The sequence below is a fragment of the Patiria miniata genome, unplaced genomic scaffold (assembly GCF_015706575.1).
Source record: "Patiria miniata isolate m_02_andy unplaced genomic scaffold, ASM1570657v1 HiC_scaffold_13, whole genome shotgun sequence".
Taxonomy (NCBI): domain Eukaryota; kingdom Metazoa; phylum Echinodermata; class Asteroidea; order Valvatida; family Asterinidae; genus Patiria; species Patiria miniata.
The window spans coordinates 12,239,223-12,259,892 of NW_024037051.1; the positions used below are offsets into that span (position 1 = coordinate 12,239,223).

A 20,670-nucleotide genomic window follows, 5' to 3' on the forward strand; every position below is an offset into this window, starting at 1 on the left:
TTTACTATTAATGTTCAATTTGGAATAACCTGTCATCGTGTTCTGAACGTTACTCAGAATCAGGTTGTGCTGTTTAAATATAACGGTGTTAAACACTACATACTTTCAGACATCAAATAAAACTTCAAAGACTTAATGCTCAAGTGTACATGTATATATTTTTAGCAGGATTAAGATAAACAAGCAGATAATATTTCAATAAAATATATCAATTATGGATTATAAGGCTAAGTAGGTTTTTAGTATTTAAAGCTAAACTTTTGTACTGTTACTAGTTTTGTGAAGTTATTATATTTACAATATTAGAATGAAGAACAAAATAGATATTATAATATTTTTTCAGCTGTGTTATTCTTTTTGCAAAAATACTTCGATTTTAAATAGTAAGTTGAGGTATTTTTCTCGTACTCGGAAGTACAAGTACTCGTACTCGGAAGTACAAGTACTCGTACTCGGAGACCTGTACTTGTACTCGGAAGTACTCGTACTCGTACTCGGGAACCTAATTAGTACTCGGCAGTACTCGGTACTCGGAAAAACGTACTCGACTACAACACTGCGATTACTATTCTATTTCTCCCTATTTAACACAGCTGCCCCCTTTATAATCATCCTTTCTAAACATATCCACACAACAATATACACCCACCTGGCAAACATTCCTTGGCTTGTTTATAGCACACCCAGGCAACTGACAATGGTAATATTGAGGACTGATCAAAATATTCAAAATCATCATTATTTTTTTTTAAACCATTCTTTCCATGCTTGGCCCTTTTCTAGTTTCTTCAGGAAATCAAAATACATGTTTCAAATAATTGAGCAAGTATGGTTTAGACCTATGTAGCTTGAAAGCCTGTTTCTTTTTTTAATTCACATCCCCTGTATATGTTTCTGTTCAGGTTGATATCTTAGGAAATGTAGGCGTAACTGCATGGAATATCAACTTTAAAAGAAAACCTATATTGTGCGACACGCGAGTGTGTGCTGAGTTTAAGTTACTTATGTTTCTCAGAGATCCGACAGCCTGGCTTGTTTCTCACTTTATTGTAGTATTAAATCCTGATTCCAATTTGTTTATCTCGAAACATACAGGTTAACAAGGTTTATTACTCCTCCGCCCAGACCGTACTTGTGCTTAAATGCGATTGCCTGCCGTAGCTAGCTGGATGGTTAGTATTTGATGAGCCTATTTCAGTTGTTTCATACCGTTGATTCCTGTATAGAGAAACAAAAGAGAAAGATAGATATTATAAAGAGTTTATTTGCTGTCAAAGAAGAGAAGGTCACAATGCTTGCTGATTACGATTTAATCACAATCATACTGGCGAATAGTTTAAGTAGGCCTAATCAGATTTTGCATCATCAGATACTTCCTTATTATCCTTGGTTTGTTTAAACAGCGTGATTTAGAGTCCTAATTGGAATCTGTGCAGTCAGTGGGAATAACCTCTAGTTTTAAAAAAAATTGAAGTTTGGGTGCATTCATCAAAAATGCAGATAGGAAGTTAATTTGAATAAGAATAGATACGAGTGAAACAGAGCAGGTGAAGCAAGCAAAGGCTAGGGATAAAAAAAAAAAAGGAGCATCACTGATTAGCTGTGAAAACAAATTGCAAAATTTGAAATACGCTTTTGCGTGTGCAGCAATGTTTTTTTTAACTTTTTCAAAAACGTACCGGTGCTGTCCTGAACAGCTCTGCGTTTGGCACCCAGACGTCTCCGGTCGGTCCGATGATCGGCGGCGCCCATAACTGCATGGCCTGGACGTTGGGAAGTCCCGTGGGAAAAGTGACGAAGAGTCCCGGTGCTGCCTTGGTCTGTTCCGCTGAGGTAGCGTCCTGCAAGGGGCGGTAGCCCCAGAACCTGTAGGCGCCCATGGCCATGCCTGCCGACGGTGGGGTGGATTTGTTCATGCGAGTCAGATGGGCGTGGGCGGCCGATCCGTTAGAAACGGCATCCAGTGGTTTGCCATCTGTGGAAGAACAAGATGGGAATGTAAACCACCACCATACTTTCGAGCATCAACTTTAGGTGGTGTGACAAAGCTTCCAGATATGAAGTACCTGGTATTGACCATTATCATGTTGCGGCCATCTTGATTTTTTCCCCATTCAAATCAACGTAACCAGAGCGAGGCTGGAAGGAAAAACAGTCTGTTTCCTTTTTGCACAAAAACATTATCATTCAGTAGTGTTATTGGATACAGGCAACATGGCTGTGACAGCATGATAAAGGTCTACAGCCCATGGTCGTGGTATCAACAAAAGGTCTACGCGCTCCAGGCCATCCGCAAGTTGTGAACCCAACAATGTGCCTTAGTCTTCAACATTATGAAGTTGGCGCAGAGCTTGGAAGAAGAAGTCTGCAGTCTCCATGGTTCCTTCATTGTCAATCATACATTTATACTGGACGTGCACTGATCTTGCGGTGAATTTGGCATTGTGGAATTTTATTTTACCCACGTTCAATTTCACAACTTTCCTAAGAATCAGATGTGGCAAGTAACCAACAGACTTTGCATAGTGAACTTTTGAAGATGTGTCTTCTGTGTATCGTTTGAAACTCTGTCCCACGTATCCTGTTATTCCTTGCCGTGTATCTACCGTCGACTACTGATATAATTACCAGCAACCAGAACACGGTATTCAGCACAACCTCAAGTAAATCACAATTACGTTCGTCTCGATTCAGGTGAAAAGGTTTTCAAGTGCATTGTGACAAGACATTCGTTTGTCATTTTTCATCTTCTCTTTTTTGTCTTGTGACCTAACTTGTGTTTGAGCAGTGACGTGAGATCGACTTATCAGAACTTTTCGAGTGACAGTCAATCACAATTAAGTTTTCCAGTCTCTATTTAAGTGGGACGACATTCAGGTGAATTGTGACCAAATCATTCCTTTGTAATAGTTATTCCTCTGATAAACGTACGTGTGAACTGACTTGAGAAATGCCGGACTGTTATTGACACATAATACGTGTGCCAGCAACCAACGGGGATCAAGGGGGGGGGGGTGTCAACGGGGGTCAAACTCAACCAAAAGAAATACATTTGCTTCCCTCCCCCTTGCTTTTCATATTAAATTTGGGCAGAAAATTTGTTGACCCACTTTGTCGGGGAAGCAGAAATAATGCCCCCCCCCCCAGCAACCCAGTGCACTCTTCCTGACAGTCATTCAAACTGATTAGATCACGATTTTTGATCAGGTGACCAAAGTATAGCTCGATCGAACTGAGTCACAAACACTGAGTGAAATGTAAACAAGCCGAGGTGGGTTAACAAGGTGGTGCGACTTTTGTCCATTATACCTTCATCTTCTTTGTTTAGGGGTTCTATCTCAGCCATGTCAATGGACGCCCTCTTCCCTTCCGAGTCATCAACCTCTTCCTCGTTCTCCAGCTTCTTCCGTCCGATGCCGAATCGCTCCTTGAGGATCTTCTTGTAGAACATGTACGCGCCAATCACTGAGAAAATCTGGATAATGCAAAGTGGATACATGTATTTGGTTTCTAATATGTGAGTACGTGTGGACTGTCATAAGAGTCCTTTACACTGTATTTAGAAAGTTGGAACGGAGAGAAGGCATCTTTGTCATATTTCGTTTGAATTACATTTAGGACATGTATCAGGCTTGCTCGGTGCGGTAGGAACCCACACCGATACCCTTGCTAGTTGCGGTCGAATGACAGATTCGAATCAGAATGTACAAGCCTGTGACTTAAAAGATGACTGTTGTGTATATATAGGCAAACAGGTTTAAATGAACACAAAAAAACTACGATTTTTGAAAAGAAAACTGGATATTTAGCAGAGTGATGCAGTACACCAGTAATTCCGCTGCATTTGCCTGAATTGGAGAACAAAACAATACAGAAATATTTGACATGTACTTGAATGGTGAATGAACTACAAGGGGATGCATGCATCAAGACTTAAGACAATCACTGGGACCGGCATATTTACAGAGAAACAATATTTTGCTGTGTGTGGCGTCGGAAGTCATAAAAAAAAAAAATCGGAAACAAAATACTTCAGTGCTCATAAATTTTGAAAGCCAATTTGATGACCACTTAAGGCAAGTGTAATGGTTATATTTACAGAGTAATTGTTAGGGTACTTTGGGCTGTGGTTGTGAGTGTTGAAGTCGGAAGCAAAATACTTTTGTGCTCATAAATTTGGAACACCTATTTGATGATCGACCACTTCAGGTAAGTGTTCGATATTTACAGAGTATTTGTTGCAGTACATGTACTTTGGGTTGTGGTTTTGAATGTGGTAGCGTTTGTTGTTATCGCCCTATATGCTGGGTCTCAATGTTGCAGGTATATATTGCTTACCAAGCACGACTGTCCGAGCAGAGTCCATAAGATCGCGCAGGTTATGATATCAGCATCCGGTGATGGGTAGACCAGCCTCACAATGCCTGCCCCGATGCCCACGTTCTGGATGGCCGTCTCGATGGCGATGGTCTTGACCTGGGTGAAGCTGCGACGGCACAGGAAGGCGGCCAGCCCGCCCAGGAAGAAGGCGATGAAGGGGATCGAGAAGGAGCAGACGATCATGGCGGGCACAATGTAGGTGAAGACGAAGCGGATGGTGTAGATGCCTCCAGCCAGGGCGAAGAGGATGACGACTAAGGAGACGGGCTTGAGGAGCTTGATCAGCTTCAGGGCCCACTTCTGGCGGAAGTGGCGGAGCAGGCAGCCGGCCATCAGCGGGGCCACCATGGTGACAAGTCCGATGATGATCTTGCCGAAGGGGATGGGGAAGGAGTCGTCGGCTTGGAAGCGGCGTGAGTACATGAAGAGGTTCAGAGGCATCATTCCTGCATTGAAACGGAAAGAAGAAGTGCCGTTTAGTACTAAAAACGGATAGTATAGAGGAAATAAAGTACATTTCAACATTGAGGTGCGAACGGAAGTATCAGAATCATCGTGAGTAGATGGAGAGATTCAGGCCCCATTTCCGGGGAGCAGAAAGTATCAAAGGCAAGTAGATCTCAAGACGACTGGTGCTGAACTTTAAAAAAACAAGAGTAACGGAAGTGGCATGAGTAGGTTGAGTGGCTCAATTCCTAGAGAACAGGAAGTGTGAAGCACAAGCGACATCTCAACATGAGGTGCTCAACTTAAATGACAAGTCAGAAGCGGCGTGAGTAGACGAAGAGGTTCAGTGGACTCATTTGTGGACATTAGGATTGGGGCACTATCACTGAAGAAACGGACATTTCTATAGCATAATCACGATTATTTTTGTTTGAAAATTAACCTGGTTAATTTGGTGAATAAATGCAGATTGTTTACTTTCCATGCATCCTTTCCAACCCCCCCCCCCCCCACCCCCGTAATTTCAAGGCTCCAGTGAATGCCCTTTTCACTCCGTTGCCGTTGATGTAAAAACATGTAGGCCCCTTTATAAATCGATTATTGATTGAACGAAATAGTAGTTAATACCTGACTTTCTGTCATCGGGCCATAATAAAAGAACAAAAACTTCAACGGTGGCGCCGAGCCACTCGCGCTAATCGCCAACCGGGGAATTGCGACTTTTTACCCCACAACAGGTGGCCGCCACACATACCTCACCGATTTCAAAATTTGACAGGTACGCAGTATTAGAATAAAATTATTATCTAGGTCAAGGCAGAAAGCTCGCGGGAGCTATAAGGCACAGGTAACCTGTATTTTTGTGTGTGTAATAAGAAGTTCGCTTTGGACCCCCACAAGGACGTCATGGGGATGAGGGCATAGGATCATTGGGGTTGTTTAGATTCCCGTCATCATTGGCTCGCAGTTACGCGAGGTCTTCTTGTTAAACTGAAGGCCATGGTCGCTATGAGTATCTAATGGAGGCTTACAAAGTGGTTATAACATTCGTCTGTTTCGCTTGATAGATTAGATGAGCATTTTTGTTTGCTCATACCATTCATAGCATCCAATATAAAGCTCCTTTAGGACCTTTTTGATGTGCATGTGAATTGACACCATTTTCTCATACTTTTGAGTGTCATGCCGGTGGCCAAAAATCGCTGTAACGAACGATCATCGCTATATAATAATTCTTTTGTGGCCCCATCATGTTCGTTATTGCAACGTTCTGCAGTTTGATCAGGTAATTAGCGGAGCTGATTCAGAATTTGTCTGTAATCCATACAGGGCCATTGCAAATTAGCATTATATACATTGTAACTGTAGCCTACATGTATTTTCCTCGGAACTCAACTAGCATTTTCGTTATAAGCTCCTTAGAGTCAGGTAATTGGCCGAGCAACTGCAGATCAGAAGCAGCCCAAAAAGTGAAGTACGGGGCGCAGGTTTTTTTGGTGTTTTTTTTTTGCAGATGGTGCAATCTATAGCACAATACCTAACCTGTAAATTTGCTCTAGGATTGTGTCGCTTTACTTTGTTATTTAAAAAAGTCATAATTATTAATCAGGATGATTGCACAATAAATCATGGTATGTGTTTTCCTGATAATCCTCAAATGCTAATATATTACATTGTCGGATTGTCCTTATATATCCTTACATAAGCGGGCCTATTGCAGCTTGAAAGTTTGTCCTTGAACTTCTAGCAATCGCTATTTCAGTGATTTATTCTGATATTGCTGACACGATTCTGAAGTTGAATTATCCTCAATGCAAACGGGACTTGGATTGTCTTATGTCAGGTGACCTCAGTGAACGACCCTGTGTCGGTCCCCAGACTTCGACCGTGGTTATTACGAATTTTCCCGTGTGTGATATTAGAAATAGTTCGTGCTAGATTAAAGGCGACATTGGATATCTGATGTGTGATCGACCCGATACTGACGCAGCAATTTGTGCTAAAACGTTGACAGAAATTGTAGGTCTGTAGTTCGATTATGCATTAAGCAGCAAATAATTTCGTGAAATTTTCATTGGCGAAGTTGCTTAACGATATCTTGTTATTTATATCATTTCCTTGATAAACCACACTAAATGAAGATATAAAAGAAAATACAATGAAAATGGCTGATCTAATCATTATTTTCTAGTCTGGAATACGGATGAATAAGAATCGATTAAAAAAAAAACAGTAAAGAAATACAGGTATTAATGGATGTCGGCCTGACAGCTGTTTCGGTCGTGTAAGTAAATGTTAAGGGTGGGTTGTATATGAACAATCCTGCCACTTTTTCATTTTCTTTGGCCGTATTGCAGGGTAAAGAAGAAGGCATATGACCAATCCAGGCACGCTATCAATTCTATCACGAAAGCCCCCTTCAATGGCGAAAGCATTGTGCTAGCTGTTGTTCAGATAAACAGTTTCTCAATTGAAGGGGGCTCGTGCGCCTACAGTATTCAAGTGCCTGGATTCGTCTATAGTGGAGCAGAAGGTATTAGAGACTTGAGCCGGAAACCATTGGATGCCCTTACCGAGATGGTACGGTACAACCTCGTCCCCAGGGTGTCGAACAATACGCGCCCATCACTACCTGCTCTCTTTTACCCTGGTATTGGATCATTTGCATGTGCAAGATTTTTGAACACGTATGCAAATGAGCAATAGTCTGGTGCCTGGATATGCGTTACATTAGCGTTTGTTTTTGTATGCGGTGTCTGGGGTGAAAAAAGAGTCAATTCGTCGCAGCGCGAGCACGGCGTGAGTTACAAAAACACGATTTTTTAAAATTAAACTGTTACGATTTTATCGAAACAACAAGCAGTATCATATTTCATATTAATATGACCATATTAGAAAGGAAATTAGTATATTCCAGAAGGCATGGACAAATGATCACGAAAACACGTACTGCACGTTGTGAATAATAACACCAAGTACACGATAAAAATCCATTACTAGCCAATTGCGGTATCGAATCAGGATACAGGAAGAAAGTTTCCTATCCAGGGTTTACTATTGGAAACGCGGTTGGAAATAAAGTAAGCACTGGGGACGAGGTTGGGTACGGTACCGGTACCATCGCGCGCGCTCATCGCCCATTAGGCTTGCCAAAATGCACGCGCGCCCTAAAAACACACGCGACATACGCGCGCGCGTGAGCGTACGTGCATGGTACCCACTCATCTCCATGTCTTTCTAATGGAGAACTGTTGGTGGTATACCAGCATAAGGGTTCGCCGGATTGGTCCGTAGTTACCTAGAGCGACGATAATGCTGAAGAATGTCATGGAGATACTGAGCAGCAGATTGGCATCGATGGCTACCGAGGTCATGTTGCTGAGTCCCCCGCCTGGTGAGCAGGCGGCCAGGATGATACCGATGGCGTGGTCTGGCGACAGGTTGAAGGCGATGCACATCACGTAGGCAGTCTGTTAGAAGAGAGAAGAAAACCAACTTTCTGATATAGATCGGAAGGTATGTTGTAAAACTATATGTTGCACTGCAGTGCGGGAACATACTTTAACTGCACATTTCCTGTTTGGCGGAGGGTCTGTTAATTTAAAAAGTAGGATCCATGTAGATTTAAAAAGGATCGGATGATATTTGTATTTGCGGATTGTTGTGATGTGGCATGCACATCGAAAGTTATAAGTGGAAATACCATAAACGCCATAGCCATAATATCCTGATAGGTTTACACAGAGTCTACAGTAAAAAAAAAAAAAAAAAAAAAAAAAAAGATGTGCGCATGTTGATACTCAAGTTACGTGAACAGCTAGCAGGAAGGAATCTCTAAATTTCATGTTTTGTTCTTGTAATACAACTTTCCTATTTATTTATTTATTTATTTTATTTCTTTCTGGTAATGAAACAAAGATTTCCTCAAAAGTGCCCTAGGCACGGTAGCTCGAAAGCCTGCAAAAACCTGTAGAGAGAAGACAATGAGAAGAAATTACATTTTTAGAGGTGGGAGGAAAAGCCCAGAGGAAAATTCTGAGGAAAAACCCATGGAATCAGGTAGGGACTGAAAAACCCAATCATGCACATTGTTGGCCCAGGCGGGATTCGAACCCGGGTCACAGCAGTGGAACTAGGCGAGGAAAGTACCACCACGCCAACCTGACTCCCCTTAATACGTATTTCCCTTGAATTTTGGCTTTTTAATAATTTGCACGGATTGGTTTTATGATTGTAAAATGCTCATTTTCGTCTCGACTTCCAGGTGGCATACCAGGGGCATGATGATAAACTGGCTGCAGAATCCGATGGCAAGACCGAAGGGTCGTTTCAGGATCTTCTTGACCGGTTCCCACTCCAGCTCGCATCCCATGATACCAGTCACCATGGCTCCCAGGACCAGCATGATCGTGCCGAAGGCCATATCGAAAGCCCTGGGGGAGAACAGAGGTCAAGATCATCAGTAAATCACGCATGGACCTCGACTTTGGAAAACAAAATTGTGGTTAAAAGATATATTATTCCTTTTCCCTTGAAATAAAGAGACCACGTTCGAATTACTTGGCTAAGACTTTTGTTTTAGTTACGCATGCGCCTATGGAAGCCCTGATAAAAAAAAAGAGTTGAAACCAGTTCAACTGGTTCAATCGGTTGCAATTGGTACCAGTTGAACTAGAAATTGGTGACTGGTTTTGAACTGACTTTGAACTGGTATAACTGGTTTTGAACCGATTAAACCGATTCAAAACCAGTTAAACCAGTCACCAATAGCTGTGGTTTAACTGGTTTTGAAGTGGCATAGTTGGTTTTGAACCAGTTTAAAACTAGGTCAAAACCAGGCACCAATTTCCAGTTGAACTGCTTTCAACTTGAATTTTAGCTGGGAGAGGCTGAATTCACATAAGGCACGTGCATACTGCCTGCTATGGCCAAGTAATTCAGACACAAAAAGAAATCGATTTTTTCCAGGGGTGACCAATGAATGAAGCATACAATTTTTAATGTTAAAACAACCCAACTTCTTTGAGAGAAACTACCACAAAAGGACGGTCTGTAACAGAAGTATAACACTTGGCGTTTCGGTCATAATTGCACTTCTCAGAGTGCTCCGCCTATTTTTGCTCTTTGTCCTAATTCTTTAGGGGTCTATTCAGGTAGTTGGTGTTTTATTTTAAATCTAAAATGATTTCAACCTGTAAGGAATTGCCATAGGCTATAATGAAATATTAATGTTTGTTGTGATCATGAAATTAAAAGTTACTTTCCGGATTATTAAATCATAGTGCCGTATTTCACGATCTTTTCTATCTGGAACTTTTCCACTTTCACTGACATGCCAGAACCTTCACCTTACTTCAAAAATTGTAGGAATTTACAAATACTTTAATCCCCTGGCCCCCTGCCCGTGAGTCGGCAGTGATGTTGACGTAATTCAAGGCATTATTGCCTCGCCCGGTTCGTGGACACACGGGAAAAGTTCGTGTCCGCTAGCGAGATAGAAAGCGTACCGGCTTGAATCAAAGCTACCAAGGAGCTGATGGCGTCAGTGGTAACTAAGGTAACTTGAAACCCCTAGCAGGTGGCGACCACAGATCGAGGAGGAAATCGTGCAAAAAGGAATTTTGCTTTCACTGTATTGTATAAATGGCCTTTTCAATTTATGCATTATTGGATGAAATTGCTGCATTATAGGTTGGTAGATTAGGTTTGGAAAGTTGCTAAAAGATAGGGCTACATCATAGAAGTGACATACACATTGTTGTTCGTATTTTCATGGGGGGAGTTGAAAGCCACGTTGTGACAAATTTAAGTTAAAACTGCTTGGCAATGTATATTTGCCGAACAATTATTTTACGAAACTACCTCAATTGTTGGCTGATTGGGTAGAAATTGACCAACTTTGGGTACAATTTGCCAAGGAGTGTCGCAGTTGGAATTTGACCAACATTTGGCAAAACGCCAATCCATCTGCCAGACATTTCGCGTGTGTCAAACACATTTTCTTAACGCTTTTGTGAGTTTTTTTTCTGGTGAAAACATTGGAACATTGGATCCAGTCGCCTGTTTTGAGGCAGGAGTGCATCGAGATGGGAAAAGAACCGCTACTCGTGAATCATGACATACTTAGTATATTCTTTAGCTGTTTTGCTGGGTTTTTTTCTTTGCTGCGGGTGGCTATAGGCGTAGATGTGTTAAACTTTTAAAACAATTAAAACACGTTTCTAAGCAACTTTTAGATGTGAAATGATCTATTGGCTCCATGGAAAAAATTGCATTTTAAACATGGAATTATTCGGCGGCAGGCTTTGGGAGGAATTTATCTGCGGACTACGTAGATACAAATCGATAGTACCCGCACATCATAATACATGGAGCCGTTGCAAATTTTTATGGGAAAGCGAGGATTTAAAAGCTGCTTCAAGACTAGAAAATGTGATTTTAATGGCACATTGTCCACATTCCACGAATTTTGTTTATTTGGTCCAATTGACGAAAATAAAATTTAATTTGTAGGAAATAGTTCTGCGATAATTCTACCCGCATTATTATGACAAGCCGTACACCCGCGTTGTCTTTTTGCGGGGAATTCAAAAAATGCTGAATTCCTATAACGCGGACATTTTGGAGTGATATTAAAAAATAATAAAACAAAAATGCACTTAAAATTGTTTGTTTTCGTTTGAAAAAAACGAATTGTAAAGAAAAGTCCGTATCCGGCTACATGTACCTGCTCTGACACGCAGAAGCCCTTGAAAGACAGTTCCTGCTACCCTGCTAAGAAACATCAATGGTACGAACCGAATCCTTAATTTAGCTATAGGCCTATACCACTAAATAATGGTATGGGTCTTAATAAAGTTAGCGTATACGTGCTTTTTTGGGTGTGGCAGCTTGAATAATAGATTTTCAAATTGAATTGATAAGTTTCTAGCATTACATTAAAAGTATCCGGTTTCTGGTATGCGCGCGTCGCCGTAGCCATGCGCGTCGGCAAAATGAAAAAGTTTTTTTTTCAATAAAAGATGATGTCTAAAAACCGCCAAACTCACTGGTTTGACTGGAATCCTGCTGCTGCACAATTTTAACGTGTTTTTAGATGGGTAATGATCGAGAATAAGCTTTATGTGGCCTCTCTGGACTCCCATATATTTGCACTAAGTTTAGTCGGGCACCATTTGCAGTCATCAGCCGACATTTGAAGCCAAAAAAAAGGAAAAAAAAAAAAAAAAACCGCGTCGCCGCACTACTTTTTGGGCAAGCTCCATACCAGAAACTGGAGACTATTTTTGGGGGGCCTTAGTTATGAGCTTTCCAATGAGAAATCGGCCCACGACAAGTAATCAATTAACTTCAACTTTTCAATTAAGAGCGGGACTCTCCTAATTCGTTCTGAATAGTGTGCGCAATTTCTGAACTGGAGCGCGCCATGTAAATCCACTTTTAAAAACTGTATAAAGGCCTGCAAAAACAAACAAGCAAGTTTATTTGTTTACAGGACATTATATTCCTTTAAATTTCGTTGGGAAAGGAAAATCGAAATTTTAGTGAAAAAGCACGTATTCTTTATACCAACTGAAAAGAGTAAGAAGTACAAAGAATTCAAGCATGTTTCCTATGAGTACAATATGACGTTTGTTGCATTCGGCAGCATCGTGTTTGATTGTCTGGTAATTTCATTACAGTCCCGAGAAAAGGAACATGTTCCTGGAGCCTTGAGTTTATTACACGGGGGCAAGTTGTTTACTAGCAACGGTCGGAAACCATCCGTTTTGGCGACACTCCCAGCTGCACTGTCCCGCTGAGTGAATGTCAATCATATAACGAGCCCATAATTTTATTATCTGCAGGAAGTCACTTATGTTTTAAACGGGTGACTAGTTGTTGACCGAGCAGTGCCCGGGATGTCATCGGGCCGATGTCATTGGCATCCCGGCCGAGCTGGTCCGTTGTCAGCTGGGTGGAAAAGGTGGACTGTTTCGTGTCAAATCTGACATTTTTTTTTAAACATTGTACGCCCCACGCTGCTTACAAAAGCTTGTGAGAAACAGCACGCAAATTGTGAGTGCAAATTGCGTTTCTTTGAAATGTCGTTTCTGGCCGGCGGCAGGTTTTGACGGTACGACAGTTATTACGATGTAAAGCCATTTACGACAATGTCTTTTTTGTGTGTCTCAAACTTACAAGTCCGAAAAGGGCCTTAAAATTAAGTGTCGATCCTAGCCGAATCTTTCGGCAAGGAAAAAGGCATGCATGCACGGAAATAGACAAGGTTTGATGATTTCCGAACAATACGTTTTACTTGGGCCACTCTCACCTCTGATGTCACCAACTTCAATGCCTAGATTCAATGCCTATTCAATGAATAACCCCTAATTCAGCATGTCTGCAGGTAAGAGTGCCCCAAGTAATATTTACACCCTTTCACTTAATTGATTGTATTTCCTGATCTAGGACCCAAATAGAATGGGGTAAAAAGGAGTGGATTGAGAAATAGTCAGGCTTTAAAGGGAATATACAACATTTGCAAACATCGAAAAATAAAACTACCAAGTTTTTACAAAATACCTTACTAGGATGTTGGTAAATGACAGTCTCAAGCATCTTGTAAAATTATGGCACCTGGTGTGAAGTCATTTTCAAGAAAATGGTATTTTTTAAAACATTTCCAACGGTGGTCGGCCGACCAGCGTTGGAAAAACCTAACTATTTTTCAACTACTTCTCCAAATTTACCATTTTTTCAGTCCAAATTTTGTTTGCTATTGGTTACATGTTCATGAACGGGTGCAGGCCAGCTAGACTGGTTCCCTTGCCTTACAATTTTCCATCATCTATAAATTGACCCATTTTAACTTTTGTGGAGTCAGGGAACCAGACTACTTGAACATTTGTGTTTTTCTTGGTTTTTCCAACCTTTTCGAACACCAAACTTCAAAAATGTCAGTATAACAATATTTGATCTATTATACTAACCTCTCAAATAGTTCATTTCTGAAAATTACAGCAAAAGCCAATGATGTACATTCCCTTTAATGTAATATATTATTTCATTGAAAAAAAAAAATCATTTAGTTGTAATTATGTATTTTCTGTATGTTGCAAGTTTTTTTTTTTTGCACATTATGTTCGAACCCCATCTAAGCAAGTCCGTGAAGGGCGTCAGAAAGCACAGACGCACGTAGCGAGCACCCGGCCGGAAAACTTTAGGCGAATCTCATACAATAATGATTGTTTATTTTTTTTTTTAAATCAATTACTTTAAGCTTTCCGAAATGTAAAAGGGGTTCCAATCAAAAGACAGATTAAAATGAATTATGAGTTAACAATAAGAAATTAAAATGTACATGTATTAAACAAATCTAGAAATTGCAGGTATTCACGGGAAACTAGCTCGTGCCGCAAAATAGCACTTATCGAATACCTGCTATTGAATCTAGAACTTCGGCCACCCAGATGTTTCCAGTGACCTTTTGTGTTTTCTAATATATAATGTCTGATAACATAATTGGTAAACATTGATCTTTCTTTGTTCACTGAATTCCAATCCCGATCGGATCAATCGCCCTCAAACCTTTCCAGTGATAGAATCAAAGAAATCGCGACGCCACATATTCTAAAAGTCAAGTACATGTACAGTACATACACATGCACCGGGCGCGGGCCAGGTCACTTTAATAGGGCGAATTTGAAACAACCGGCTACCAGCACCAGAAACGAAACGACTTGGGATGTGAGCTATTTCAGTCACAAACCATCTATTTATCTGTGGAAATGGCTTCGCACCGCGCGGCAAATTAGTTTTTAATTTGGTGTGACGATATGAGGTCTTGCTCTTTGGTAAACAGTTCGAAATTCAGCTGATAATTTTGACGACGGCTGTACGCAGAACGCTTTAGGTGAGTTTGTTTGTTTGTTAAAGGCTTTAACCAACTCCCCGTCTTTTTTTTATTTACTCAGTATATGAAGCTGAGTCTTAAAGGGAATGTACAACATTTGCTTTTGCTGCAATTTTCAGAAATAAATGGATTTGGAGGATTAGTATGTATTGCAAATATTGTTACACTGACTTGTTTCACGTTTTGGGTTCGTATATGCTGGAAAAACCAAGAAAACCAATCATATTCTTGTAGTCTTGTTCCCTGACCCCTTTTAAGATGAAACGGAGCAATTTATAGACTTTGGGGAATTGTAAGATCATAGAATCAGTCTAGCAGGCTTGTAGTCTTCACAGGTGTGTAATCAATTGCAAAGAAAATGCGGACGAACTCAATATGAAAAATTAGGAGCGCTTTTTGAAAAAAAGCCAGTTTTCTCCAACGCTGGTCGGCCGACCAGCGTTGGAAAAATACAGTTTTTCTTGAAAATGCCAGCATACCAGGAGCCACAACTTTACAGGATGCTTGAGACTGTCATTCCCTAACAATCCAGTAAGATATTTCGTGATAATTTGATCATTTCGTTTTTTGATGTTTGCAAATGTTGTATCTTCCCTTTAATACCTTTGAGGTTTCTATTATTTTATAAACCATTAAACCAAGACGCTTATATAGTCAGTGAAGGGCTACATGCATAAACTTTACAGGCATAGGATAATTTGCTGCTCATTTCCCCCCCCCCCCCCACCTCGTTTGCAATAATTATGAATAATAACACCACTGCTAAAGAACAGTGTTCAAAACCTAACCTGTTTCAGTTCGGTAGATACTACAGTTTTCGTGGGAAAAAAAACAGTGAAAAACCAAACACAACCTTTTTGAACGCAAAACCCGATTTCGTCATGCAACTCTTTATTTCAAAATTCATGTCAATTGAACTTGAAAATCAACCGCATTTCTTCTGATTTCTTCTAAAAGACAGCAAGGCGGTGTTTACCAGTAAGAGCTTTACCCCAGGTAAACTTTTTGATAATACATGTTAGGTTCAAGTTACTTTTGGGGTAAATGCACATGCAAATGCAAATGTTCGATCCTATTATGCCATTTATGTTAAGGCTGTGCGATTACGTGAAGTTTTGCAACCGAGTTCTACACGAAATCAGCGGCGGGTATAACCGTATACCCGCCGGCAAGAGAGGCATTCTGGGGTTCACAATCTGAGTTGAAAACATTCAAGTCCTTCTACTCCTTTCCCTGCGATCTTCACCCACTTTGGTCTGACTGTCCACCATATTTAATCCTTTTTTTTGTGTTTCTCCCAAATTCTGCATGCTTGTGTGTCCCCTCATTTTAAGTTTGCCTCTGAAAAAGATCTTGTTTAAGGGGAGTCAGGTTGGCGTAGCGGTACTTTCCTCGCCTTCCACCGCTGGACCCGGGTTCGAATCCCGCCCGGGCCAATATGTGGATTGGGTTTCAGTCCCTACCTGATTCCGTGGGTTTTCCTCAGAATATTCCTCTGGGCTTTTCCTCTCACCTCATAAACTGTAATTTCTTCTCATTGTCTTCTCTCTACAGGTTTCTTCAGGCTTTCGAGCTACAGTGCTTAGGGTACTTTTGAGGAATCCTTGGTTTCATTACCAGAAATAAATAAAATTGTTACGATCGCAAAGTCAGGCTATCTTAATTTTTTCTCACACTTTATTAGAAGACCTTTACAGTTCAACAAGTAGAATACACCAGACAAAACAAGACTAAAGCTGGTCCCAGAGTGCACAGCATTCTTTTCTGTTGAATCAGAGTTGCAATTAGTTCTAGACTGAGCCTTTTCATGCATCTGGTCTACACAATGGGCCGGATTTAAAAGTCGAATTTAATTCTGGAGTTTCAAGCTTTCAACAAATTTTGAATGTGCGAACAATTTTTGTCGAGTGGTAAACGGTTTACATTAAATGTATTATTTATTTATTTTCTACCTTGAAGCATCGAGAACACCCAGAGAATTGTAACCACCAATAAAATGTGAGTCGTACGTAGCATGCATTACCAATGCCCCTGATGAGTGCTTACGCGCATGCACGCCTTACATAATTATGATCGAATTTATTTAGCAAACTGGTCCAACATTTCCTTTACGACGACTGTTTTTTTAATTATTTTAAAGTCCAGTCTTCCATCTTCAAGGCTAGCATGATATAAACCAGTCCTAAGTTAAAGCCATCCCCCTAAAAAAAATTCCCGACACTAGGCCTTTCTTTTCTGAACGATTGATATATTTGAAGGTTTCCTCGAGGGTGCGTCATATTTCCAATTGTTGTTTATTGTCGCACCTGTTGAATCTGTCATTTTCATTCGCCGTCTGTGTTCAGTATGTTGTATTGTTATATCCAGTCAATGCGAAAGGTTTTGGGGATTTTTTTATACCGTGGGCCTTTGTATTTAATGTTCACAACTATGTACATACAAATTTCTACACGAGCGGGAAAAATACCAGCCGGTATATGCACTAAATTAACAAAGGCAAAGCCCTTGTTAAAATGCATTTGAATTTTTTTTCAAAGGTTAGGCCACTGTAAACATTCTTTTGAACTGTTTCCATGCTTGTTTAGGTTTTGCATGACGTTATATCATTTACATAACGTTACCATTCTGCAGACACGTAAGTTGGCCAACTTGGCATTTTCCCCGTTGAAAATAGGAATTTGTCCTTTCCAAGGCCAACATGACCCAGATGATCATACTCAGTATTTAGCCAGGAACATTGTCTTCACGGGTACCTCGGAAAAAGTGAATTAAAGTGTCCGAGAAAACGAGTTTTTTTCCTGCTGCTAGTGAACGTGGGGCCCGCATACTCCCCGGCCAATACCTATGTTCCCCAATACCGATGTTCCCCAACTCTAACCCTAACCCTAATCATAAGGATTTCGGGGAACATCGGTATTGGGGAACATCGGGTAGACACTCTGAAACGTGGGAGGTATATACTGATCAGTTTACTACAATGTCATGTACTTACGTTGGTATCCTCATGTTCAGGACATCAACATCCTTTGCGATCGCCGTCATCTCAGGATCCATGACGAGCTCGCCGTCCACCTCCCGGTACAATTCGAAGCTCAGCGTGGTCTTGCCGAAGCGATGTCCAATTAGGGTGAAGTTACCCGCTAAAGGTGTGACATCGTCCGGACGGAGGTCTTTCAAGCGCATCAGGATCCTTGTGTTCAATCCGATTTCTTCCTCGGTGGTTTCCAAGTCTTCTTCGACATCTGCGGCCTCCAGGTTTCCTTCGGAGCTACTGTCCGGGTATCCCTCGGTACCATCGTCACTGGCGTCACTGTTTCCTTGACCGGAAGCAACTGGATCGGCGTCTTCGGAAGATATCATCTTGGTGAAGGCATCCAAAACAGTCAAATTGAGAAACATGTCCGATGAGAGGTTCATGGGTACGGTGATGGAGAGATCTATCCAGCCGTCGTCCCCGATCGTCCCCACGGCCATGTCGCTGGACGTGATGTGGACGGTGTAGTTCGCCAAGAACCGGGGAAAGGCGAACACCACCTCCCTGGTGGTGAAGTACTCCACGAAAATCGGCAACCTCTCCATGAAGGCGATGGCCGAGGGGAGATACGCGATGACCGGGACTCGGCAGTTGGCGGTGGGGAGCCGCTCACCATTTGGACGGCGGGCTTGGTGGGCTCGGCTGGTACCACACCCGTGGAAACCGATGCCAGGGCAAAAAGTACGGCGAAGAGAAACGGAGACATGGTGTTGTCCAATAAAATGACCAATTTAACAAACTGAGTCTGTCTTATAGACACCTTATAAACTCATTTTAAATACACCTTGCGAGCTCACAATCAACTTGGTGTTAAACTACACGAACTGGTTGCATTAAAACTATTTCAGCAAACCTAAAATAAAAGCATTTTGTAAACTCCATACGCAACAGACGCCCATCCAGCTGTGCTGATTTTGCCCAGCGATGTGGATTTTGTACGTGGTCTCATTAGTGGTGATAAGTCATGCTTGCCTTAGGATTAATTTAGGCAAAAAGTGTTTATCTCCGATAGAAATCTCCACTTTAAACCGCTCAGCTTCCAAAGTACACACAGTGATTACATTCTGCATACAAAATCAGCAATACACGATCAAACACGGGTAGCAGTGAGCAGGTAGCTACAGCAGTGTGTATGTACTAACACGGCGCTGTAGTTATCCAACGGCGTCCAGGTATACCTACTTAATTCAGTCGGTGACAAACTATGGACCAACCACAGGCGAGATGACGATGCAAACAGGTGGTGGCTGGGTGGAGGTTGCGCCCCCCCACCGAGCGACAACGGCGCATATGGACTGGGTTGAAAGTGATGCACGCGATAGGCCCAAGTTCGACTTGCGTTCGGGTCGAACATGATGTTGTTGTTTTTTTGCAACCTGGTATATTAAGTCACCGGTATTAAGTCATTCGGCTATAGAATCAAATGTAGCCTACAATCTTAATTCGGGGAGAAAAAAGGGGGCGGGACAAACGATATGAAAAAAGGGGGGACATGTCCATCACCGATCGACGCCCTTGCGTGTATGTATACGGTGAGCAGACTCGCAACAGGGGTCAGTTTTGTTTGCCCGTTGCAGAGTGGCGAGAAAAGAGCACTCGGCGTCCGTGATGAAAGGTATAGACACGTTCTTTTTTCACCGGACACCCGCCTCCGTAAAAAATCAATCCCGATGCGGCAATCTGCCACTCTGCACCCCATGGTTACTCCTCGGAGTAGACTACAAGAGTAGGCGTTACTTGAGTCAGAATAGGAAAGATGAAACCTATATGAAAAGTTGGATTTGATTGAATATCTTCATTTTTTTATATACAAACATGACAAAAAGCACTGTACCTCTCCGAGTGATTCATCTCAGTTAGGTTGGCAGCACTGCTAGCAATGTGATGTCGTGGCGTGTGGCACATGCTGGTTTCATGCAGAGACCACCGGCGGTGCCGGTACAACGGGGGTGGGAGGGGGGGGGGGGTGGGGGTAGCAGGTTCAATTCTCGCTTGTGACAGGTTTCTTTGTTCAGCCTTTATAGCTTAAATGGAAGGCTAGGTGACTTGGGGACATGGGCGTCGCCAGGATTTTTTCTAGAGGGGGGCAAAAAAAGGCTTTTGCCAAAAAAGGCTTGTATTTCTCAACACATTCTCGATTTATCAGTTTTAGAGGGGGGCAGGGACATTCCCCCCCCCCCCCACTCATTAAATTTACACCACTTTGTCTTCGCGCCTCTTTTTCTTTTCTTTTTTTTCTTCCTTTTTCTTCCTTTTTTTTTTGTTGTTGTTGTTGTTGCTTTTCCAGGGGGGGGGGGGGGGGGGGGGGCAAGTGCCCCCCCCCCCCCCCCCCCCCCCTCGCGACGCCCATGCTTGGGGAGCGCTAGGGGGCTTCAGCCCCCCCCCCCCCCCCCCAATTACCTTGTGTTTAGCCCCTCAGAAGAAAAAAAGTCAAAATTTTTTTGAAAGAGCAGCAGCGAATGTTAGAAGGTGATGTCACGTGCGAAAGGTCTTCCCCTTCCCAACAAAATCGCTATATCGAGCTGCGAATATTGCGAAGTAGTTCTTCCAAGTTCCATAAATAAAGTACGTGGGCTGATCAGTTTCATTCATAAATTACTTTTGTATCGCCAGAAAAATAGCACTTCCAAAATAAAAAAATATTTTCGGGGGGGGGGGGTAGTTTGTAGAATATTCCCTGAATGGCGGTGTTTTCTCCGAGTCATAAATTGATTAAGCTGGGGGGGGGGGTCTTTGGCCCAAGGAATATGGGAGGCCCCACGCAAAACAAGAAGACTCGCCCCCAGCTATCCTCTTCACGTAGCCTTGTATATCTTCTTTGTTGATAAGAATCCAACTTATCCAATTACATATTTTACTATGGCCTAGTTATTTTCTCAATTAATGTTTCGCGTTGAGGAAAAATGGTTTCTCA

At 41.9% G+C, this 20,670-nt stretch overlaps 1 pseudogene; it reads right to left on the reverse strand.

Moving 5' to 3' along the window:
• Window positions 1-486: 486 nt before the first annotated feature.
• LOC119721307 lies at window positions 487-18,914 on the reverse strand (annotated as a pseudogene).
• Window positions 18,915-20,670: the final 1,756 nt, after the last annotated feature.